The sequence below is a fragment of the Mixophyes fleayi genome, chromosome 6, assembly GCF_038048845.1.
Source record: "Mixophyes fleayi isolate aMixFle1 chromosome 6, aMixFle1.hap1, whole genome shotgun sequence".
NCBI lineage: Eukaryota > Metazoa > Chordata > Amphibia > Anura > Limnodynastidae > Mixophyes > Mixophyes fleayi.
The window spans coordinates 45,277,874-45,302,633 of record NC_134407.1 but is presented as its reverse complement, the minus strand read 5'-3'; the positions used below and the strand labels follow the sequence as shown (position 1 = coordinate 45,302,633).

Here is a 24,760-nt window from a genome sequence, read left to right as displayed (position 1 = left end):
AATCATTTGGTCGTCTGATTTATTTGTAGAGAACGGAAGAAGGGCATGCTGGGAAATTTCATGAATACACTATTGAAGTACTACTTTATCATGTTTTTGCAAGAGAGATATTCCAAAACATAATGCAAGGACATGCACCTGTACATACACAATTTCAGCAAGTGCTCCATTCGCTGTTTTGCGTAAATGTCATTGTGACTTGTAGTTTTAACATGTGTTAATGAGTGCTTCAATATTATGTAGGTCTGTGGGAGCACTTATTATGTATATAGTACACTATGCTGCTGAGAGACTTGAAGGGGGAAATTCAGTTGCCGGAGATGGCGCGTGCACATCGCACACGTTCCCGGCAATTACGGTAGAAATCTCCGCTCAAATGAGCACAGATTTCTGTCAAAATCTCCGCCACAAAGTGTTCCACGGATGTTCTGGAGACACGTCGCGGCTAATTGAATTCCCCTCTAAAAATCTTCAAACGCTCTGTTATAAGTAAGGACAGTGTACAAAGTTTTGTGTATGCTTTAATACTCTACTTTACAACACAAGTGTGTATGAGTCCCTAGCAGTGGAGAAGAAGTGCTATAATGCTGTTTTATATCTTTATCTGTTGCTATGTAGACTTCACTATGCCTAAATTATCACAGCAATAGAAAGTCTTGTATTGAAAAATATTTTACTGGGGGAGCTGATCGATATCCGGCTCTCGACAACACTGCGGTGATAGGAGTTTTAGCCCTTTGCCAGCCAGTCTGATTGCCAGTTCACACATGCGCAGTAGAAATGAAAGCCCAGACTTGGGTTCCTAGTTCAGCGTTCCACAAAAACTAATGAAAAAAATAAAATAAAATGTTTAAAAATTGTTTAAAAAAATCTAAAAAAAACTATTTTTTTTTTAAAAAAAGGTAAAAAAATATAAAAAACAACAATGATGTAATTATTAGAGAAGTTCTTTACCTAAATGAAGCATTTTTTCTATACATAGCCCGAGTTAAGCAATAGCGATAAGAGGACTGTAGTGGTATTTGTAGCTCTGATCCTGTTTGTCGCACCCACACTTATGGGCACAGGTTTCAACTTGAGTATACTCCTTGCACCCCATTGCCCATTTAGCTATTATACGCTGTGTTGAGAGTTGTATTGTTATTTGTTTACGGTATTGTCCGGTAATGCCATGTACATGTACTGTTTTGTTGTTTGCCCTGTGTACGACGACTTGTGGTGCCCTATCAATAAAGGATAATAATAATCCTTCTTAAATAATCTTCCCTCTGCTTTGCATGGAGAAGCTGTCGCTGGGACAAACCCTTATCACAAATAGAGGTCTAGGTGGTGGAATAGTGATTTTATTGTATTGATCTCATCTGTGCTCATGCTGTGTTTTATTGTTAGATTATAGATGATGATCACACTTTGCTTGTTATCAAAACTCAGGAATATGTTGAAGATATATCAGATTTGTCTGAACAGATAAGCAAGAGGCCAGAGGACAGATTGATTGTGCAATGCAACATGTAACAGAATTGATAAATTGCCGTACACACTGGTTTGGTTGTTATGGTGAATAAACACCTTGAAAAGTGAGGTGTAATAATTGCATGCAATGAACCAACATTTTCGTATAATTGGAAGCTGCAGGGCTAAAGGCTAACGCTGCAGCTAAGAAATTGGTAGAGAAATGTAAACATTGCATTTTAGACAAACGGGAAGATATATACTTGTTATACTTGTAGTGTGTATACAGATTTTAATGACAGATTATAGTTGATGGTTGCTATATTTCATTGGGATATACTCATGAAAAATATATTGACTGATCATTTTTCTCCTTGTTTTATTGATTTGGGGTTGCACCAGTGGTTAGGTATAGTGGTTTATTATATATCTTGTTCTAGTTTTCCTAAGGTTACGATGAGGGCAGGAAGGCAAAGATAGTTTCTCATGGACATATAAACACAGTGATTAGACATTGAATCACTGTGGCGCTGGGTTGCTGTAGACATCATCATCATCAGTCATCATCATCAGCTATTTATATAGCGCTACTAATTCTGCAGCGCTGTACAGAGAACACATTCACATCAGTCCCTGCCCCATTGGAGCTTACAGTCTAAATTCCTTAACACACACACAGACAGACTAGGGTCAATCTTGATAACACCCAATTAACCTACCAGTATGCTTTTGGAGTGTGGAAGGAAACCGGAGCACCCGGAGGAAACCCACTCAAACACAGGGAGAACATACAAACTCCACACAGATAAGGCCATGCTCGGGAATCGAACTCATGACCCCAGTGCTGAGAGGCAGAAGTGCTAACCACTAAGCCACCGTGCTGCATTATACTTCCCTCTATCTTGTTGGTCAGATAGAATCTTAGGTTGGAACGTATCTAACTGTAGCTAAATGTTAATAATTTGTCTTAAAGAATAGCTTTTTATGCTTGGTATTTCAAAACCATTGATAAGGTAATGAAGTCCAAGTGTATATGATATTTCTAATATTAACAGGTAGTTTTTCACAGCTAGGTACCAGTAGATACTAGAGTATCGTTTAAAACAGCCCACATACACACCATCTTTTTTCTCACATCCCCTTCACCACATAATCCAGAAGAAGGTGTCCAAGACCCACAGATTTCTGCTCCATAGAAGGAATAGGGCCTGATTACCCAATAGGCTGACTAGGCTTAAGCCTAGGGCGCATGTCTTTTGGGGGAAGGGGTGCAAAATTGTGACAGGGAGAGGTATATTTTAAAATGACTTTTAGAATACAAGAGAATATTTGTTCTCCAAAGTAAAAAGAAAACATAAAATAAGATTGTACGGTTTAAATCTGGAGGTTTTCCATGGTAAAGATTGAAGACAATGAGTCATGGGCGGGGCAGTAGTAGAGACAAGGATGGTGCCAGCCACCTTCACATCTTCACCCTCAGTAGTGTTCGTACATTCCTCCGTTCTGCTAAATAATTCTGATTTTAATGAAAACTAAATGTGTGACAATGATTGTTGTGACCCTTTTAAAAAGCCAAGTGAAGCTGAGTTTCAAAAACACAGGAAGAGTTCACTTTTACCTACTACAGATTAGCTTGGTGTAGGGGCGCTACGAGCGTATTAGCCTAGGGCAGCCTGAACCCTTAATCCGCCCCTGAGAAGAGATGTTCTAAGAACATGGCACCGAAATGCAGCACGTGTGCTCTGAGCCAGGGCCGGTGCTAGGGTCCACGGCGCCCTAGGCATTTTTAAAAAAGCGGCGCCCCCCCGCTGCAAAAATCGCCGCCCTCCTCCCTCCTCTCCTTACCTTGTCTCACCACCGCCGCCTTTCTGCTCCGTCTCCTCCCCTCCACTCACTGACACTAGTAAGTGGAGGGGAGGAGACGGAGCAGAGAGGCGGCGGTGGTGACAAAATAGCCTCTTCCCCCCCCCCCGTGCATCTGAATGCTCTGCGGCGGCCGTGACAGGTATGGTCAGCGGTCACCGCACAGTTTTAAAGTCTTTTAGAATTCTGTGGCGCCCTCCAGAGCCCGGCGCCCTAGGCAAGTGCCTAACCTTGCCTAATAGGAGCGCCGGGCCTGCTCTGAGCACGTATCCAGCAACAGGGTCAATTGGGAATAATTCTTTCATGGAGAGAGTAGGGTACATGGAGGTCTGTTTTACTGCATGCTGACGTACAGAGGCAGAGGGAGAAACACTGCTGTATACACATACCTTTATCTGCTTATACCAGGAAACAGACACAATAGATGACATATATTTCATATATCTATGCTCCAGTGTATTCAGTCACACCCTTCAAGGATGGTGTGAGGGAACCAGAAGTCAGATCAGAACTAGACAGTGTCTTGAACAGAATCACCATGAATCTTAAACACAAGTGTACATGTCAGTGTTTGTTTCCTACTAAATGAAAGTGGTGCTGGGCTGCTGGAGGCGATTCACAGGCGACAGGACACAACAGATGGTGCGTGGTACAGTCCTGTCAGCTTTCTACAGATAGTTTTACTGGAGATTATTCCATATTGTATGAGAAACAGGTGCTGGTGAACGTTTCACATACTTTAGCTGACTACTTTTGGATGGGTGTAGGTAAAATCTAGGCTGGCATCTAGATCAGAGGAATTCATAAGAAGCCAGATGGTTCTGTTTAGCTTCACCAGACAGGTTGGCTAGTCTCCATAGTCTCACGAAAATAGGTTCTACAGTTCCAGGTTAGGTAAAAAAAAGACCTTTGTCCTTGGCCCTCTGATTATGGTCAAGCCACATTCCTGCCGTCTTTCATACACTAAAGCTAGCAGCACAGGCCCTTATTAGCATCTTTACCTGAAATAAGTGCTGTACTTCCAGCTATACCAGCCTCTCTCTATTGACTCTTTAAAGCACATCATTTGTCATCAGAGGATACATCACAGCATCAGGCCAAATATAATATTTCAAAACATTCAACTTTGAGAAGTCACAGACAGGCCGTGTGAACATTCAACTTTGAGAAGCCACAGACAGGCCGTGTGGCTGCATCTCCAAATTTGAACCATTTACAGTGGTGCTAGAAAGTTTGTGAACCCTTTAAAATGTTGTGACCTTAAATGTGTTCAGATCTCCATCTAAGTCATAAACATAGATTAAGAGAACCCAATAAATCAAGGAACACACAAAATAATATACTTTTTCATTCATTTATTGATGGAAATGAGTCAACATTAAATTACTTGGTTGGAAAAAATATGAGAACCTCTTCAATTATCAGTTCAGTTAAGGGGATAAATAGAGATTTGTGGTAACAGCAGTGTCAATCAATGCGGGTTCTCAAAAGTTCTAGCACCACTGGCTGGGCCTGATTAATGGTTCAGGTCACCCTAGGCTAATAAGATCGTACTGTCCCCTTTGCCTCTAAAATCTGGCTCTCTTCACCCCCCCCCCCTTCCCCCACCTCACCCCAAACAATGTTTATGTTTCTGTTTTTTGGAAACTCACCCCCACTTGGCTTTTTAAAAAGGTTTACAACAATTTTGCATCTTCCCCTTCTGAAACCTAACGCCCTAGGCTACAGCCTAGTCAGCCTATTGGATAATCAGGCCCTGAACACTGTAGCTGCAGGCTGCAGTTATCTCTTACACCTTAAAACCATGTTATAGTAGTGTCCTATAAACCTTCAGATTTTATTGCATCATAATAGCATCAATATCAATAATAACAAAGTTGATATTTTCAGGAGCTTCTAAACATTTTTCTTGTGGCATAAGGAGAAAAATAATAAAAGTATACCGTATAATTTTTCTAGCTGTTCCAGCACAACAGCTATTAATTGTGCTTTATGTATGGCATCTGTCATTTATTATTTTTTTGATTTACTGGCTTGCTAAAATTCAGCTGCCATTTGTGGAAAAATACATTTTGATTAAGTGAGCTTCAAGATTTTATAACTCATAGTGAATAATATATTCATGATAGTTAACAGAATCATGAGCTTAGTGCTCATTGTTTTTTTTTTATTATTTTTAGATTAATCAAATAGAATAGAAAGAAAAGACAGACTTCGTAAGAGATCTTTAATATGTTTGCTTCTTGTTTTTTTTAATGTCTTTTACGTGGAGGAAAAATTACTTTCATACTATACATTAATATAGAGTGAAAGTAAGCGTGCAAATCTAGCGCTCTTGGTATTTTTTTAGAGGCGAAACCAAGCTCAGTCTTTTGGACTAGTCTGTCATGCAGATAAAGATCTATACACATAAAAACTTATTAAAATGACCATTGACTCTCAAGTCTAGTGCTTTCACTACCCCTACTCTGTGAATGACTATTCACGTACTGGAACACTGATAACGCTTTAATATGCACTCTGTAACGCACTAGATTTCATTATAACACAGAGCAAGCATCTTACACCATGTATTAATATTAAAAATGCTCCAACTCCAGGATTTAGTACGGAATTTCACTGAATTATCCTAATTCTAATGAATTATCACATTTTTTACAATTTCATTGAACCAGTTTGAGAAACAATACGTGGCCTGTTCAAGCATCTCTACTGGACTATGAGGTGGGAGTGCACCATAAAATGTGCTAGGGGGACTAGTTGCTGCACTTACATGGATAAAGAAGCTAATAATTTCAACAGCAAACCCACACAGAAGGTTTTTTTCTTCTAAATAACAAGCTAAGCACCTTTTTAACATGCTTCTGTCATTTTTTAAAGCTGAAATTATTATCACCTTTTCAAAAATCTCTCTGGAAGGCAGACAAGTATGGTTGTCAGTCATACTCTCAGCATGTCATGTGAAAGCAGATGGGGAGAAGGAGGGGGAGGCTTTTACAACAGACAGAGAACAGAGGGGGGTTCCAAACGTGGATACACGTGGTAGCCTGGTTTAGCGCTGACCAAACAGAGTCGTGGAGTCTAACGGGTCCACCCATCTTCACCAAATACTGCCGCAAGGTAGGATGGACTTTTGCAGCTAGGAATACGCAGGTCGCAGCCTGCTGGTCAGCCACTAGGCGTAACACAGCAGAGAGAAAAGGATATCCGAAAGCAAGTCAGCTAGCCGAGGACTGGTACACTGGCAGTAGAGAGGTACAAAATCAGTATCTGAGAGAGAATGGTCAAAACGAGCTAGGACCGCGACACAAGGGGTTAACAGACAGAAGCGCGATCCAAGAAGGTATCACAAGTGAAGCCAAGGTCAGCAGCAATACAGCATAACAGGGAGTCAGTCTGGGTATGAATACCTGTTGCTCTGACAAAGCTGCAATGTCATAGTGAGCTTGATATACTCTGCAGGTTTGAATATGCTGACTCCTAGCCACGATCATGTGACCGCACGGACCTGGAAGTGCTGACATTACACAGAGGCAGAGGAAATCAGCAGCACAGGAGTGTGGAGCAGGTAAGTTTTGTGACAGCATCAAGATGAAGTTATTTTACTAGTTTTTCTTTCATTTAGAGAAACATTTTAACAAGAAAAACATTTGGATAGGTGAAACAGATTGTTAAAGAACCAAGGCATTATTATTTTTCTTATCAGCCCTTCAAGGAATTGTTTTGGGTTAGAATACATGTATGCATTGACTGCCAGCAAGTTACTGAGGCCAATTCTGTTGTTGAATAATGAGTTCTAGATATGAGCAAGTAGGTTTGTTGTTTTGCTGTCTATCAATGAATTGTTTAGTGAATCCATTATAAATTCCTTCAGTCCATGTAACATGGCAACATTTTCATAGCCTTTCATCACTTTCTGAAAACAGCGATGGTTTATTCAACTCTCTTCTATTTCCTGTATTACGAACTGTAAACTCAGCCAAATGGAATAATAGCAAAAAGTTTTAAGGGTAAAAGCAAAACCTGAAACCGTAAGAGACCAGTAATTAAGAACAAAGCACAAAACGAATCGTAAAATGTCAGTCGCATGACATTTAACAGGGTACAAAATGAAAACAGATTATTTAACTTGTGCATTGTATGCATAGAGTCGTTTGACTTGACATTTTGTTTCAGATCTGTAATTGTTTAAGCTCATTAGTTTATTTACAATAATTATTTTTAATTACAGAAAATATGTAATTTTACTTTTTTTCCCCAAAACCACTCCATTGTTGCTTTGCTTTACAAATTAAATTTGTTATCAGACTGTTTTGCCGGCTAGAAGTCTCAGCATTGTCCTGAATGCTAATGAGATAACTGTAGATGACAAGTTACCTTGAGATAATACCATCTCTTAACAATAATTTGTTAGATGGCAGGAGAGAATAGTACATTTTCCCAGCAAAAAAAAGACTAACATTATTTGTTTGCTTATTACAGTAGTATGATTACATGTTTACCTTCCATGAAACTGTTTTACAGCTTTGCACTTGGTCATAGGTTATAGAATACTTGCCCCTTCTCCTGGTATGTCCGGGAAGGCTCACAAATTCCGGGTAGGTCTATTGCATACTTACCAACTTTGTTCAGTTGGTGTCTGGGAGCCTCTCTGGGGCAGGTGGGCGTGCGGGGGGCGGGGCTCCAAAATGGCATCATTTTGGCCCCGCCCCCGTGACGTAATGACGCAAAACGCCTAATTTTACAGAGGGAGCAGGGCCAAATGCTGCGGTTCCTGGAGAATCGCAGCATTTTGGCCCTAATTCGGGCAGATGCGGGAGATTGTCACACTCTCCCAGGAGTCCGGGATACCCACCCGAAATGCGGGAGTCTCCCGGAGAGTTGGCAAGTATGGTCTAATGGACTCCCAGAAGAACAAGCCATTCTCCCGCATACTGCCCACTTCCAGGATGGGAGCCTCTGTGGCGTAATTCACTGTGAATCACTTCATTTTGGCCCCTCCCCCAGTTGCAAAATTACACTTCCATGTCATTGTTTCATGGGGGCGGTGTCAAAATGCCTGGATCTGCAGTGCCCCGCCCCCCTTCGTCCTCACACTCACAAAAAGTTGGTAAGTATGGTTAAAAGTTGTAGAGTTAGTTTAACAGCCATCTCTCTATAATTTTGGAGAACCGACCACTATGCTTCCACTAAAGGATGTCTCCTAACAGGTGGTGATTTTTGTTTGTTTTATTTAATTTATTCTTTGCAAAAAATTTTATATGAACATTCTGTCCTGCTCCATTCACATTCTATTTCTTTCCCAGATAAAAGCATTTTTTTAATAATGTGCTATATTCTTGCAATATTGTCAGCTGTAGATTTATTAACATTTATTTCTATAGTCCCAGCTCATTATACAGTGCTTTACAATTGGAATAAAGATTAAAGTTGAAATCTTTCTTTGCAACCAGCGGGTGACAAAACTTCTGCCGTCTTAGAGCCCATACAACGTAGACAAGGCAGCTTGACACCAATAATATTGTCCTACCAGTTACCAGCCTGGGAGTTGTGGTGGGGGGATGGGGGGTGACTTTAGTATATGTCACAGAACTGTACCTTTTCATAAGTAACAACCTGTTAAAATTGACTATGAATGTTCTCTTGGGCATTTTTATAAGTTAGTGCCGACTTGTTACCTCTGTATGAACCCAATAAAAATGACCCATGGTTGGGTTCCAGCGCTGTTAGAGTTGGCAAATATTATCAAGTAAAATATGTTGTAATTGGCTTAATTGCTTTATTTTCAGTAACCTCAGATTGCCTACTGAATTCAATGAAGGAGAAGCCACTTTGGTATTAACCAACCATTACAGTACATATTACTTGCTAGGCAATGCTATAATCGTCTCCTTAATGGCCTGGTATAAGCCCATGCCGCTAGTTAAAGCTAGTGGCAGAATATACCACATTTTGCATTTATTTAAAGAAGGCACCCCCACTTATCTGCATGTGTATAAAGACAGAGTTATGATCCATAAAATATATCTTAAAAAATGTATTTCAGTTTATAATTCTCTCTATCTGTAATAAAACTACAATTTATATCATGATAACAGCAAAACGTCACTCACCGGTTGTTACTTCACTACAACTCCCAGAATGCTTTGCCAGCCTTGGAATTTGAACAATGGCTGCACAGCCAATATTGTCAAAGTCTTGTTACAGAGCTATGAACCAACTGTAGTAGGGCGAAGACCTTCAATTTACTGCTGAACATGAAGACAATATTAAACGAGGTTATGAATCCTACAACATACCAAAAAAAATATTCTCAGTCTTCAAAAAGTAATTTACAATAATAATTGCACAGATGAGAAAAATAGTTAAGCTGAAAGCCTCGCTTCAAAAGCAGTTGATGTAAATAACGTGAAACTAAATTGGATAGTAAATTGAAATTGAAACAGGAATACACACAAAAAAAAACTTAATTTGAGTCATAAATGGGCAAATAAACAGTGCATTTCACTATCTGTCAAAATGTTCATCACAGAGGAAAATGATGCAGAAAATGAGAAAATATTGAAGGCAAATAAAGCAGAAAGCTTAATTTAGTTGTTCATTTATTTCAATTTTTTATTATAATTGTAATAGGTCCTATCCCGGTACATATCTGGCAGCAGGTATATGACACTCTGTTAGGGTAGCATTGTTTGTAAGTTATATGTGACGTAACAGTTTATATGGGTAATCAATTAAGTTATGTTTTAAGCATGTGAGTTAGGCTAACATGATGAAAGCTGACAGTACCCCATATAGTCCTCTTGTCAAGTTTTGATGTGGACCATCAGTACTACAAAACCAAAACATATTTCTGCATAGAAAGTCATATCCAGGGGCTAGAGCTGGTCTCTGGCATTAGAGGTCCAGGCCCTAAGTCTCGAGCAATAAAGCATTGCCCCAAATCTTTAGTAAATATATTCATTATAATAATAATTATTATTTTTAAGCAACATATTTAATAAACTGTGACTTATAGCTATAGCTATAATATGTATAATATAATAAGTAGACATTTCCTCTTTTACTAGTGTTGAAATGAAACTTTATAAAGTGTATTTGTACATGGGATGAGTCCGTGAATGGATTTATTGCCTGATACTGTTTTTTTTTTGTTTGTTTGTTTTTTAAATACTTTTTTATTGCTGCTATACGTTTTATAGAAAACAATACAAGTCACATTGGAATAACCCATTTCTATATGTAAGTCCAGTCTTCAAAATTAGTGTCTATAGATGATGATGTCTAACAAAATAGTGGCATTTTTTCCAACGTATATAACAATATAAAGTGGAATAGACACAGCATTACTGTGGGGTATACTTCAGATTCCAGTGTGGTAATAATAAAATCTAACAATAACAGTAGTAACAATAACTACATTATTATTATTAATTGCTCACTCAAACTCCACAACGTCAGCAATCCATTCCTGGAGACCTTGGAAATACTCCTGGCCATCTCAAACTCTCCACTGTCTAAAATCTCTCGAAACTAATTCAGGAACATGCAAGACTCTTGCAGAGATATTGTAGTGTGTATAGAACAAAAACTGCAGTGATCGCTGATAACAATTTTCTCTAGATAGAGTGGATCATTATTGGGCATGGGGGAAAATGATCAGAAAGTGACTGCCTACCGCTGGTGATCAGCCCGTGTGTTGTGTCACCTTTAAACAAATTACAATGGAGGTGAAAATGATCTGGCTATTATGCCTGCCCATGTCCAGTTTGGCCAATTACATGGCCAAATTGAAGATAATCTTGTCGCTGGATCAAGCAGTATGTAGTAAACAGTGAGGAATTACAGTTATAAGGATTAACAAATAACATAACTGTGGGGAAGAAAGCATAAACATAACTGCATTGTAAATACTGTATAACAGTTGAATCCATTTATAATTTGAGCTTCTATGTAAACTAAAGTGTAAAATGTAAGGCCAGTACCTGTGTTTATTCTGTGGCTTTGCACACCCCAGTGTTACAGGATAACAGCGTCACCTTTAGGGGAAGCTGAGCAGCTTTAAACGCCTCCTGGGGTAAGCTATATCCTGACAAGGGAGTGATTTTTGACACCTAAAGAGACTTTAGGGTACCGTCTCCCAGCAGGGGAGTCTTACACAAACAGACAAGGGCTTTGTGACCATGGCTTGCTATGTTTTGTATAGGCAGAAACAATTCCATTTACAAAATACCATGTACAATCAATATTATTAGTGATCTGACACATATTCATAAATAGGATGCGTAAGGACATGCCATATATCAAATAAAGCTATCTGTAACACAGGGAAGGAGAGGAAATCAGTATCAGCTCAGCTAGTACACTAGACCTATGCTGTTTGGTATCTATAAATTCATAAATTTGTATTGGATTTATATATAATAAAATTGGGTCTGTGTGACACTCCCCGGGAAAGTTATATTTCATTTTATCATTGGGTAATAAACAGGGGTGTAAATCTTTTTTGTAAAACTGTGTAACAGTCCCCCCCCCCCCTCCTTGGAAACCACTTTCCAGTAGGAGGGGGAAGATGGAAAACGTGTCTTTAAAAGATGAAACCACTTGTAAGATATTGTCAGAGATTTGGGAAATCAATCGACATTGATAAGTTGGTCATATCCCAAGCCACTTTCCCTTGTCGCAACTCGTATGTAAGTTTACTCTGAAACTTTGGGCTAGATTTACTAAGCTGCGGGTTTGAAAAAGTGGGGATGTTGCCTATAGCAACCAATCAGATTCTAGCTTTCATTTTGTAGAAGGTACTAAATAAATGATAGCTAGAATCTGATTGGTTGCTATAGGCAACATCCCCACTTTTTCAAACCCGCAGCTTAGTAAATCTAGCCCTTTGTCCTTATTATTTTACTTGTCTTACCGAATATTTTGTCACCTTTCCTTAATTGTTTTTATAATCTGTAAGCCATGTATTAAATCTAAAAAAATTTAAGTGCTGTATTTATTGCTCTAAACAAATTCTCTGCCTGTTTAGAGGCTGATTGCTTGGCGGTGTTAACCCTTTTAATACCAGTGTGGGAAGTGCTAACTCTTTTCACTATTAGAGTACAGAGTGCTTGCAATGGCTAATTAAGTCATAGGTGTTCTACGGGCCTTATATGTAGATGGTAGCAGTTGCGGAGAGCTGTGGAAGTGTGAGCCTGTGTTGGGGAAGGGATCAGTTAAATCTGTAATCTTAGAAAGAGGTGAGTGCGAGATTTAGGTTGGAATCCTGTGTGTCCCCTTACAGTAAGCTTCCAAGTCACTAGGGCGAAGAGTGCGGTTTGTGACAAGTAAAAGTGGTCAGGAGCGGTTTTCTGACAAAATTGGAGATATATTGTGTGACTGTTTGAATATATGATACAATATTAAATCAGGGAGCTGATACAGGCGACTATCCCTGACACAGTAATTTGCTTGTGGGTAGCCAGCTTGAGTCTATGCATTTATACGCTCCACTACTTCTTTGTCTTGCTTTAACTTTCACAAAGACAAAGAGTTTGCATGCCAATATAATGAGCATTATTTTGTCATCATACAAAATGATAGCAATCATGGCTCCTAGTCTAACCCTCAGAAATGGTTTGTCCTTTGGGAATATAAAAAGCCTGCATTACTAAATCTGTTCTGACATATTGAAATATAACATTCAGTTAGTTAGTAGCTTTGTGTTGTTTTTCCTTCTCAAAATATATTTGTCCTGGTATGAACATTCATTTTAGGCTTGGACACAAAAACCCCAAAGGCCTTGACCAGAAAACTTTGTTGGATGACAGAAATGGCATGTGATGAATTTATGATCATTAAAGAAATACATAACACATAGCCATTTTGGCTGTTATAAAGGACTTGCCTATGTGATATCTTGAACGTCAATTTACTGTTACAAAGAGGACTTTTCCTTGCACCACTAGATGACCTTGTTTCTCTTGACCAATGTAAAGAGTATCTTTAGGCAAGATTTTTAAATCTAGCATTTGCATGATATGTCTGAATGATCTGTTGCTTCTGTTCCTGGAGGTGAAATGATAATGTATCTATCATGATGTTTATCCAAGCAGATTACATTTGAAAAACAACATTAAAGCAATTCGTAGATTTATAGAGGCACGAAGAAAGGAAAATGTTCTGGCAGAGGCTTGGGATTCTAGTTCATTTATAAATATGATAGGTGGTTATGATAAAAGATGAAAATTGGAGATGAAAAGGTTTGAATTTGCCAGATTCTGGACCCTGCATAGTTTAGCTGGTTTGAATTATTACAGGATCTCTTTGGATCTTGCTTGCCAAATATAGATAAATGTGTCCACAGAAAATAATTCAAATGTTTTTTCTCCTAAAAATATCTGTAAGAAGAGCAAAAAAAGACAGAAAGGATTGGATAAAAAAGAGTTTTCTACTTCTGTAGACCAAGCCTAGTGCCTTGTGGAGTTTGTATTAAAATGCTATTACATATTGTATTATATACAATCTGTAGTAGGAAATCCTTTGCAGAAATCACTGAGCGCCATAAAATTAAATTTACATTGCTATTTTAAATGGAAGTTATACTGTTCTATAAAATCCGTATGTGTACCAGGCAGCCCCGCATATGCTTTGAAAATGAAATATGTGTATTTTTGTTTCTTTTAATATATTTTGTTTATAAAGAACATTTACTTGTATGAATATACAGTTTTATATACAGTGAAAAGATGAAGCTTTTTCAGCTGATACTTTAATAATGTAGGCATTAATGTAAAGTGCATTTATCACGTGACCGGAATGGATAAATTGTAGAGTATTGAGGAAAAAGCATTCTTTATAGAAATAAGTAGAAAATGATCACTAACATGGATTCTTGTTTACTGTAATTTGTTTGTCAAGTGTTCGGTGTCCCCTTCTGGTTGGTTTACTCCAGTATTACAACTCTACTCTTCCAGTACATCTATTACATGAGGAATTGTTGTTCATTTGATGTATATCTCATGTGAAGGACTGAGCACAATATAGTACAATATAGTGATACTCAAATAGCACCTTCCCTGCTGCCAAACTCTTGTGGGCAGACTGTAAAAGGTCATATTTACCAGGAGATATTTCTCTAACAGCTATTAATGGGAAAGGTCATATTTGCTGCACCCAATTATAACTTTCCATGTTTGTAAATGGAACTTTGTTGGAGAGTTTTTAAAGAACTCATGATTTAGCTGTAAAAGAAATGATTGCAGTCCATCAATAGCACCACTGTGTCATACCTTTAAAAAAATACCAATGTAGAAAATTAGTGAAAGAGAAGGTACTAATATTGAGGTCTATATACAAATTACTGCATCTTGTAGACAAAACCATATATAACAGATTTTTAAGCAAAGGAGTCACGTCTCCGTATATGACAGCCTTCAGATGCATGTATCCACAAATGTGTACATAGCAAGCAAAGCATGTCAGTTACTTAGATACATTTACACTCAGCAGAGAAAACAGGTTAAAGCATACTTGCCTGCTCTCCCAGAATGTCCAGGAGACTCCCGAAATTCGGGTCTGTCCCCCGGACTCTCGGGAGAGCAGGCAATTCTCCCGATTCCTGGTGGCTCGGTAAATTCAATGGAGGGGCGGGGCTTAGTGACGGCACGTTCGCATCATTTTGGCCCCACCCCCTATTTTTATTGGCCGAAACAGTGATAACAGTTTTGGGGGCGGGGCTAACGTTACAATTCTTTGAGCCCCGCCCCCACACACCCACCTGCCTCCCGGGACACAAGTTGCCAATGTTGGCAACTATGCGTTAAAGGACAATTACTAATACGACAGAATCTAGTGAGAATCAGTGTAGCAGCATTCCAAGTGGTGGTAGTTAGCTCTACGCTATTAGTTTTCAGCTTTGCATATTTGTCAGAGCTTTCAGAGAGAAAAGGAGAATTTGTCTATATATACTAAAATCAGGACTTATATGCTTGAATTATTATCATAAGCTAATACATTCTCGTTAGTAATGAATTTTGCTAATAAAAAATCTTGTAACAATTGCTCTTTTAAAATGAATAATCCCAACTCCTGTTGCTCCTCGATAGTTGCTAGTTCAAATCTATTGCTTCTCACTCCCGTTTGTCACCCATTGACCCGCTGTGTCCTCTTTACTGCTGGTGCTTTGCGTAAGAACCCCTGTTCCGTGCCAAGGGGTCTAAACTGCTTTTGGTCCTATGTAAAGGGCAGATGTTGATATATTGTTTGTATATCAACACTACGGGGAGAATTCAATTGGCCGCGTTACTGTAAAAAGTAATGCGGCCTGCACACTATTACCATTATTACGGTAATACTGCGCTTAAATACCGTTATTACGGTAGTTTCAACGCTGGTTTTTTGCTCGCAGCCAGTTTAAGTTTACCTTAATAACGGTAATAGGTTTAACGAGGCGATACTCTGGAGGGAATTAAATTCTCCCCTACCTGTCAGTGACTCTTAAGAGCTACTTTTGAGCAATAAACACTTTCTTCCTAAAGATCCTGTGCCCTGCCTGCACAAGGCCTATTATCTGATTCCTATGACCTACTGATAGGGGCTACCATGATCCATGTGTCCCCCACCAAGCTTTATCTGCTAAACTGTATATAAATGGCAAATTTGCCCCATATAAGTATGCTAAATCTACTAATTTACAGTTGGCATTGTGTGTAACACTCCTTTTAAGAGCAAGATGCCTAGACCTGCTCTATTCTTGTGACCTACAGATAAGAGCTAACACTCACATCCATCCCTTTCCTGTTTTTAAAAAAAGTGTCCCAAGTCCACACTCTGCCTGCAACCCAACAGTCCTAATTCAAAGTAAGTGGGCAAGAGGATCCAGCCAGAGTAACCAGCAAAATGACGCTGCATTAACTACATCACCAAAACTTAAGTTGTGCCAGTGGTGGCAGCTACTTTTCTCCTAAAACTGTGGGCAGCACGTTAGTGCACAGTTGGCACTTATAGTTAGAAACATAGAATTTAATGGCAGATAAGAACCAGTTTGCCCATCTATTCTACCCATTTTTAACCTATGGCAACCTCATACCCTATTTGATCCTTAGCTCTTTGTAAGGATATCCTTATGTCTATCCCAAGCATGTTTAAATTACTCTACTGTATTAGACTTAACACCTCTGATGTGAGGCTTTTCCACCTATCCACTACCCTTTCCTCTGAATCTACTTTCAGTTTCAGTGCATGTCCTCGTGTTCTAATACTCCTCTTCCTTTGAAGAATGTTTCTCTCCTGTACCTTGTTAAAACCCTTGATGTATTTGAAAGTGTCTATCATATCCCCCCTTTCCCTTCTCTGCTCTAGACTATACATATTAAGATCTTTTAATCTTTCTGGGTAAGTTTTGTAATGCAGACCATGCACCATTTTAGTTGCCCTTCTTTATACAGTCTCTAATGTATATATATTCTTCTGGAGATATGGTCTCTAGAATGGAACACAGTATTCTAGGTGAGGCCGTACCAATGACCTATACAGTAGTATTAATACTTCTTTCTTTATGTTACTGAATCCTCTCCCTAGTCAATCAAGCATCTGGCTTGCCTTTCTCATTGCTTCCTAGTATTTTTCATTGTAATGCCATTAATAATATATTTAGCCTTTGGGTTATTGAGAGCCAAGTACATGATTTTGTATTTTTTGGCATTAAATTGTAGTTACCACACTCTTGACCATTCCTCTCGTCTACCTAGATCATCAATAATTTGTTTTACTCATCCTGTTTTATCTACCCTGTTGCATATGTTTGTGTCATCTGCAAAAAGTCATACTTTCCCTTTAAACCATTGGCAATATCCCCAATAAAGATATTAAAAAGCACTGGTCCAAGTACAGATCCTGGGGTAGTTCACTGGTAACCTTTCCCTCCTGTGAATGCACTCCATTTACTACAACTCTCTGTTTTCTATCCTGCAACCAAGATCTTATCTATTCAACCATCTTAGGATCCAATCCCAAGCTTTCAAGTTTATTTAACAATCTGCGATGTGGGACTGTGTCAAAAGCCTTACTAACGTTTAAAAAAGCTACATGTGTGGCGCCACCTTGATCTATTACTTTAGTTACCCAGTCAGAAAAGTCAATAAGATTTCTTTCACATGATCTCCCCCAAGTAAATCCATGCTGTTTGGGATCCTGTAAATCACTGGATTTGAGATAATCTACAACTCTTTCTTTTAAGAATGTTTCCATCAATTTCCCTGCTACTGATATAAGGCTCACTGGTCGGTAGTTGCTCGCCTCTCCCTTGCTTACACGTTTGTGCAGTGGGACAACATTTTCCAGTCCTATGTAGCTAGTGACTTGTTGAATAATTGTGTTAATGGTGTTACCAGCACCCCTTTAAGCTCTTTTAGTATCCTTGGATGCAGTGGCGGATCCAGGGGGGGGGGGGGGGGGGGGGCGATCGAGGCTGCTCTGATTGTGTTTTAAACACAATCAGAGCATCCGGGCAGCACACTGTCCCTATCTGTCACTGCTGAACGGAACTGCATATAGTATGCAGCCGCCGGCAGCCTCAGATGTCAAAAAGGGGGCGGGGCCTAAATCGCCCCGGGTAGAAGTATTCTCTAGATCCGCCCCTGCTTGGATGTATGCCATCTGGCCCCATTGATTTATCCACTTTCAGTTTTGAGATTTCTGTTAGTACCTTCTTCTCTGTAAATATACTTGTATCTAACTCATTTTTATGAATGTACTTGCAGCTTAATTCTGGCCCCTTCCCCTCATCAAGACTCTCACCCTCTTATTATTCCTTTGTTTGTCTCCTTTCACTTATATACAAAGTGTTGCCTCTTTAACTACTGACTGGGCCACATCTGATTACCTTCTTAGCCACCTTCTGTCTAACAAGATACACCTCTTTGTCTTCATTAATCTCAGTCTGCTTATATTTCCTAAAGGCCATCTTTTTTGCTTTCACTATACTTGCTGCTTATTTTGCAAACCACATGGCCTCCTTTTCCTTGTGCTTTTCCTAACCCGTTAGATACAAAGGTCTTGTTTCTGGGGTTTACATGTGGTAACCGTAATGCTTTGATGATATAAGTTTTAAAAAGAGCTTACACTAAGCATTTACCTAAATCACAGGCCACAAATGGAGTTCTAAAGACCTTGGCATAAAAAAAAGTTGGTATCTCTTGGTGAACATTTATTTAGCAATTAAACCTTGGCAGTAAGAGAGGTTGGCTGTATGAAAAGAGAGCAGAGCACTTATATCATCCCTCAAACTATGTATCTGCAGTTCATGTGATACTATTAATCATGTTATGTTATCATAGCTTTAAGGTCAAATTAAATATTTGCATATGTTCAATATTCAGATTTTTGATTGTAAAATAAATATATAATTAAAATATCTAAGAGAATCCAATTGTATCCTCAATGCAGGGGCGCACGCAGGATTTTTAAGGGGGGGTTCCCCCCCCCCGCCAAAAAGAAAGAAAGAAAAAAAAGCGAAAGCTGCTGCGCATGCGCAGCTCCGTTTCGTGTGCACTGTACTATCCAGCAGCCGCGGCGCTGTCAAGGAAGCATCTGCGGCGGTGCTGTATACACCGCTGCGGACACTTCTTTAACAGCGCCGCGGCTGCTGGATAGTACAGGGGCACTTCTTTAGCGGAGGGGAGGGGTTTCTGGAGACCCAGAACCCCCCCCCCCCGCCTGCGCCACTGCAATGCAAGAAGAAATCGTAGGGCTATCTCATGGCCCAGTTGATGCATTATTTAACTTTCTTCCAATATGTTATGGAAAGTCGTGGTTACTGTTCTCCCTGAAATCTGTGCTGTCTGCTTTCACATCGTTGCAGGAAGACGCATAATGCCGAAAAAATGCAGCATAGTTTGTGATAAACTCCACATGTAAAACCCAAAAATAGTGGTCATAGCATAATAAGTTATCACCGTTAAAGGAAGTGTTTACTTGAGTTACCTCTCCCAAAAGTTAGGGAGTACTAGTCTGATCAGTACTTCAGTGCTCCAATCTAATGGACCCATGTTCACAGAGATTCCAGAGATGGCTCAGACTGTCGGCCCCGCTGAATCATCCAGCTGACCTCCTTAGATTTGGAAGTTTGAATGCTGTATCCTGGATGATGCAGATGTCTGACAGTCTGCTCTGCTGCAGGGCTACCTGAGTTCTTGGCTTTGACTATATATCAGTGAGGGAAAACAAGTCGTCATCTCAAACATTAAAGTAAATTGTGCTGTTTAAAGCTTTAATTTCCCCCCAGTATAAGCCTTTGTTCCTGCTCGCCTCAAAATAGTTTACCAGCTAAATCACCACTCACAAAACATAAATGTTTGTATGTGTTTTTATCACTGCTTTTTGTGTTCTGATTTTCCTGGAGCCTTTTTCTTCTCTTATGGGTTTCTTTTCTTCTGCTTTCTAGATTAATGCGGGCTTGAAGAGATTACAGTCTATGGCAATTAAGATACAAACTTTTAAATCAAACATAGCTGGCAGCTCCCTGTTGCAGACAATGGCATTTGTTTCCTTATACATTTTATAAAGCTGCGGTGGACTTAGATGAACATCTGTCTTCTAATATAGTATTTAATTGCAAATATAAGTCTGACATTTAATTTAATGTTCGACTGGAGAAATATACAGTGCTGAACTAAAAAGATGAACACCTGTCAGCCTTTTCTTCAATTCAAGTAATTAATAAAGTTTATAGAACATTGTCTTTGTGAATATTTGATTATTTGGGGGAATTCAATTGACAGACCGCGTACTACTACCGATAGTACAGTAATTTTAACGCAGATTTTTGCTCATGACTCACAGAGCAGCCAGCAAAAATCAACATTGAAATTATCATACTAATGGTAATAGAGCGCAATAGTGCGCGAACCCATCGATTGGATTTCCCCATTGTTTAATATGTGATATGTTTGAAAGTTACATCATTGTGTATATTTTAAGTCTGAATATCCTAGACAACACTTAGGGGCATATTCAATTAGGTCCCAGGATCGCGGTAATGCGCCAGAATGGGCGTGAAGCTAATCCGCGGCACCGAATAACGTTATTGCGGTACCGTATTACTTTGGTTATGCACACTCTGCGCAATAACATAAGCACAAACCTAATTGAATATGCCCCTTAAGGTTAACTTTGGTTTTGGACTAGGTGAAACTTGCACATGTTTGGAGGAAATAAGACAGATGTGGTGTTTGTACTGTAACAAATAAATAAGGGTTTTTTCCCATCTACACAACTGCGACATTCGCCAACTAATGGCAGCTTAAATTTTATTGTGAATTTTGACCTATGCTCCTAAGATTATTTCAATATCTGGAATCTAGTCCCCAATTGAGAAGAAATTGTAACAATTAGTTTGCAGATCTTGTGGTGCTGTAAAAGTAGAACATTTCTACAATATCTAAAAGAGATCTTTATAAAAAAAAAACACTGATTAAGTTAAGTGATTGTGAAGCTATGGATGCTTAGCGTAACTTTGAGGAAGAGTTGATGCTTTATGAACGGAAATATCTGATCAACTTGGTGTACCTGTGCCAGAAACATTACAGTTTGTCTATGATTGTCCTCAACATTGTACATCTGGAATTATCTTGTAAAATAAAAATGGGAGGTACTGGTACCATATTTTTACCAAGGCTTGTAATCCGACATTTAGGGTTCTCATTTGTTGTGATTCTGAAGTCACATCACGTAAGCTTTGTATGTCGGGCAAAGCAAGAGGCATTGAAAAATACTACCTTGAGCACCAGATATAGCTGTAGAAGTGAAAGCGGGGCCAATGTGAGAGCTGAATAGTGCTGCCATATTTCTGAAACAGAAAACTGGGACACCCATAGGACATGAAATTTTTTTGGCCCACAAAAAGTTGCTTCAATCCGACTATCATTTAGTATTCCAACCACTGTAGAAGTCTGAATAACAAATGAGACCTCTAGAAATAGGAGCTCTAGAAATTAATAAAAACAGGTTTGGAAAATCCAGAAAGACCTGCTACCTAGAACATGCTCAATGTTTTTCAACTAAAAAGAAAAGAGCATGTTGTGCATGATCAGTGTAAAATAAAGAAAAAATAAGATCAGTCCTAAGTCCGTTAGAACATATAAAGTAAATGTAAACATATTACCGTGTGAAATGAAGGATAAGGGAGCAGAGAACCATAGAGCCATCCATAAATGTTATTGATTACTGTTGTCAGCCCATGATTAACTAGAGTACCCAAAGTCTACATTAACCTCCTTTATCATAATAGAATGACTTGTTTTGTTTTGTGTTTGTTTCCCACCAATATTTTAATAAGTGGTATTACAGATACAAGACCACAAGGTCCTTCTAGTTTCCCCATTTTTAGTACTAAAAAGCTCAGACCCTATTTGATGCCTAGCTTATATTTTCACATTTAAATATGCTTTTAATAGACATGAGGCTATCCTAAATTCCCCTCCTATATTAGCCGTTAGTATATCTGTTGGTACCCTCGAGATAGAGCATGTCCTTTTGTTCCACTTTAGAATGTATCCTTCTCTGCCTTGTTAAAACCTTTGATATATTTGAAAGTATCTATCATGTCTCCAAGTGCAGGATTTAGCATTTGAAAGTAATGCAGTTTCCACACTATTTACCGCTTCTCTAATCTACTTATATCATCATTCATTTTGGTCACCCTACCCCCTGATGTGTTCAGCCTGCTACTTATATTTGTGTCATCTGGAATAAAGGCATACTTTCCCTTCATTACAACAATAACAATATTAGTAAGAATAAATCCTTGGGATACTCCTCTGAGAATCTTTTCTGGATACATTTCATTTACTGCAACTATGTGTCATCTGTCCTTCAATCAATATTGTATCCACTCAACCACCTCTGAATTCAGTCCCAAGCATTCCAATTTACTTATCGGTCTTTGATATTGGTCAGTATCAAAGGCTTTACTAAAGTCTAATATGTCTATGTCTCCACTATATTATTAGCCTAGGGAGTGCTGTGTTTTATGCTGTGTTTTCCTGCACATACCAGGCAGCATACAAGCTGAATTCGTGGCCCACACGCACTACTGTGCTCTCGGAATGCTGCCAACAGCATTCAAAGAATGGAACGGTGTTATTCTGCGGCTACGTGCAGGAGAACGGCATATAAGTGCATAGTCGTCTAGGCTGATAAACGCGGCTGCTCCCTTATTCTGCTCACTGGTGCGCTTGTCTCTTTCATTTCACCTTCTGTGAACACTCTATGCAATTGTTTCCCACCACTGGCAGGTGCCTACAGCCTGCCATTTGTTTTTATTCTCTATGTTGGTGAAATAGGGGCCCTTCAAAACTTTGCAAAATACATCCCAGGTGATAAGTTCTTTTATTGGTGAAAAGAATGCATTTGACTGTGATGGAACCGCAATAAACATTTTCTTGGCAAACGTTCACCTCATTTCAGGATGGTGTTAACACAAGGAAAGAACTGAAAAAAAGATCTTGATTGAATTATATTTTTCAGTGTGGGTCTCTTTAAAATGAATTGGACTATTTCTCTCCCCCCCCCCCCCCCTCCATCCCCAGAAAATACTACCAGTGGGGACAGTAGGTATAATGTAACTTATATTTTTATGTATAAAAACGTTTGTGTATCCTAAGCCATGGAGCTGAAAGCTCAACTATAGACTTTCAATCCCATTGCTCTTGCACAAGCCAGCAAGTCTGCTCGCACAAGCACACAGCAATGGGGGCTGTACTGGCAAAGCCATAAGTAGTTCTGGCAGCATAAACCTGTATATATTTGTATAAATATTGTTAAGTTAATTTGTAATGGTTGCAATAACAACAAATTGCTGTGTCGATTGATGATAATAGGCTCCTCTGACACTATTTAGAAGTGTTACATTGAGAATGGCTTCCTTGCCCTATCATTCATGGCATGTCCAAATCATTCTTAAATACATGACATTTACATGTTACCTTAACTATTTAAATATATTTGAACATCAATATCATTATGCCCTATTCAAGAGGGATGCAGTGTCACAGGATGACACAAATCGTATGTGCTGCACTATAATTTAGCAATGAACAATTTGTCTATGCAGTTATAACAATGTAAAGAAACATTTTGTTTTATTAAAGCAGGGAGGTCTTTTGAACTGACAAAAAGATAGTGAGATATGAAAACACAACAGGGAATAGTACACAGATAAAATGCAGTGTGGAAGACTTTCGATGTCATTAAAATCAGATCATGGGAAAGGCCATCATGTTGTCATAGCCGGGGAGGAAAGACCGACTACACCAAATCTTGCAGGAAACAAGGGGAAAATACAGAATATATATTTGAATTACATTTTATAGCATCATCTACTGAAGGCAGGAAATACTATCTGCTTTGAATGCTAACCATAAATAACTCGTTTGTGGAAATTAACAAGAATGTCAAGAGCGCAAAAAGTTGCTAATTATCATATAGTCTCAGTACTTTAACCAGCTTTATGACTGCATCATTTGTTTTACTGTAAATAACATTCTTATCAAAGTCACTGGACGATGTTTCTAAATATATTTATTACAGTTGCAAAAGAAATTTCAAATAAAAATACCCATTTTAAAAATATGGAAATTACTTTGTTACATTAATTTACATAACACAGCATTCTATCTACAAATATAGACAGTCAAAACAAAAATTCGAGGGGGGTGGCTTGGGCTGCCTAAATAATCCAGTGTTATCCACAAATGACTGTAAAATTGTGTGAGACCATGGTATAATATTGACAAATACAATACAATAATTGAGTATTGGAATGAAAATGAATATAGCTAGGGTGATAATAAAGAGGTAGAACCATGATATATGATATAAGGGGTTTGTTTACTGCAGTAATAACCAAAATGCAGTGTGGATCACATCCATGACGTTATCTTCACCAACAGATTTATTGTACCTATGTCACCTGAATTTAATAACCAGTTAAATAATAAGCACACCACATGTCAAAGTGATACAATATTTCTATATAAACTGATTGTACACTCCAATCTATATTAGTCATAGGGTCAGCTTATGGGATCTACACTACATATTACCTAGTTTAATTGTCTACCATAGGTAGGTATTTTCAATTGCCTTGTAGAACTTTTATTATATAGTATTTATATTTATCACTATGTTATATACACACATGCTTGCTCTATTTGTTTGTAAAAATCTTTTTTTTTTTTAAAGTTTTATTTTTTTAAGGTCATAATAACAAAAGAGAACAGTTGGCAGAGTGAATACACTTAGCAAAAGTAGTAAAAAAGTAACAAAGTCTATGACCAGCGTAAAACATGTGCAACACTAAATCAACCGAACATTTAGAATTAGAAGTAACGAGTTACCCGAAGTTTTTGTATAAAGAGGAAAGAAGAAAAAAGGGTATAGAAGAAAGAAGGAGCGAGAGAAG

At 38.6% G+C, this 24,760-nt stretch overlaps 1 protein-coding gene across 4 annotated transcripts in view; it reads left to right on the top strand.

Annotated features, from left to right (window-relative positions):
- PRKG1 (protein kinase cGMP-dependent 1) overlaps positions 1 to 24,760 on the top strand; it is a 796,378-nt gene that overhangs the window by 328,876 nt on the left and 442,742 nt on the right. The window lies entirely within an intron of this gene.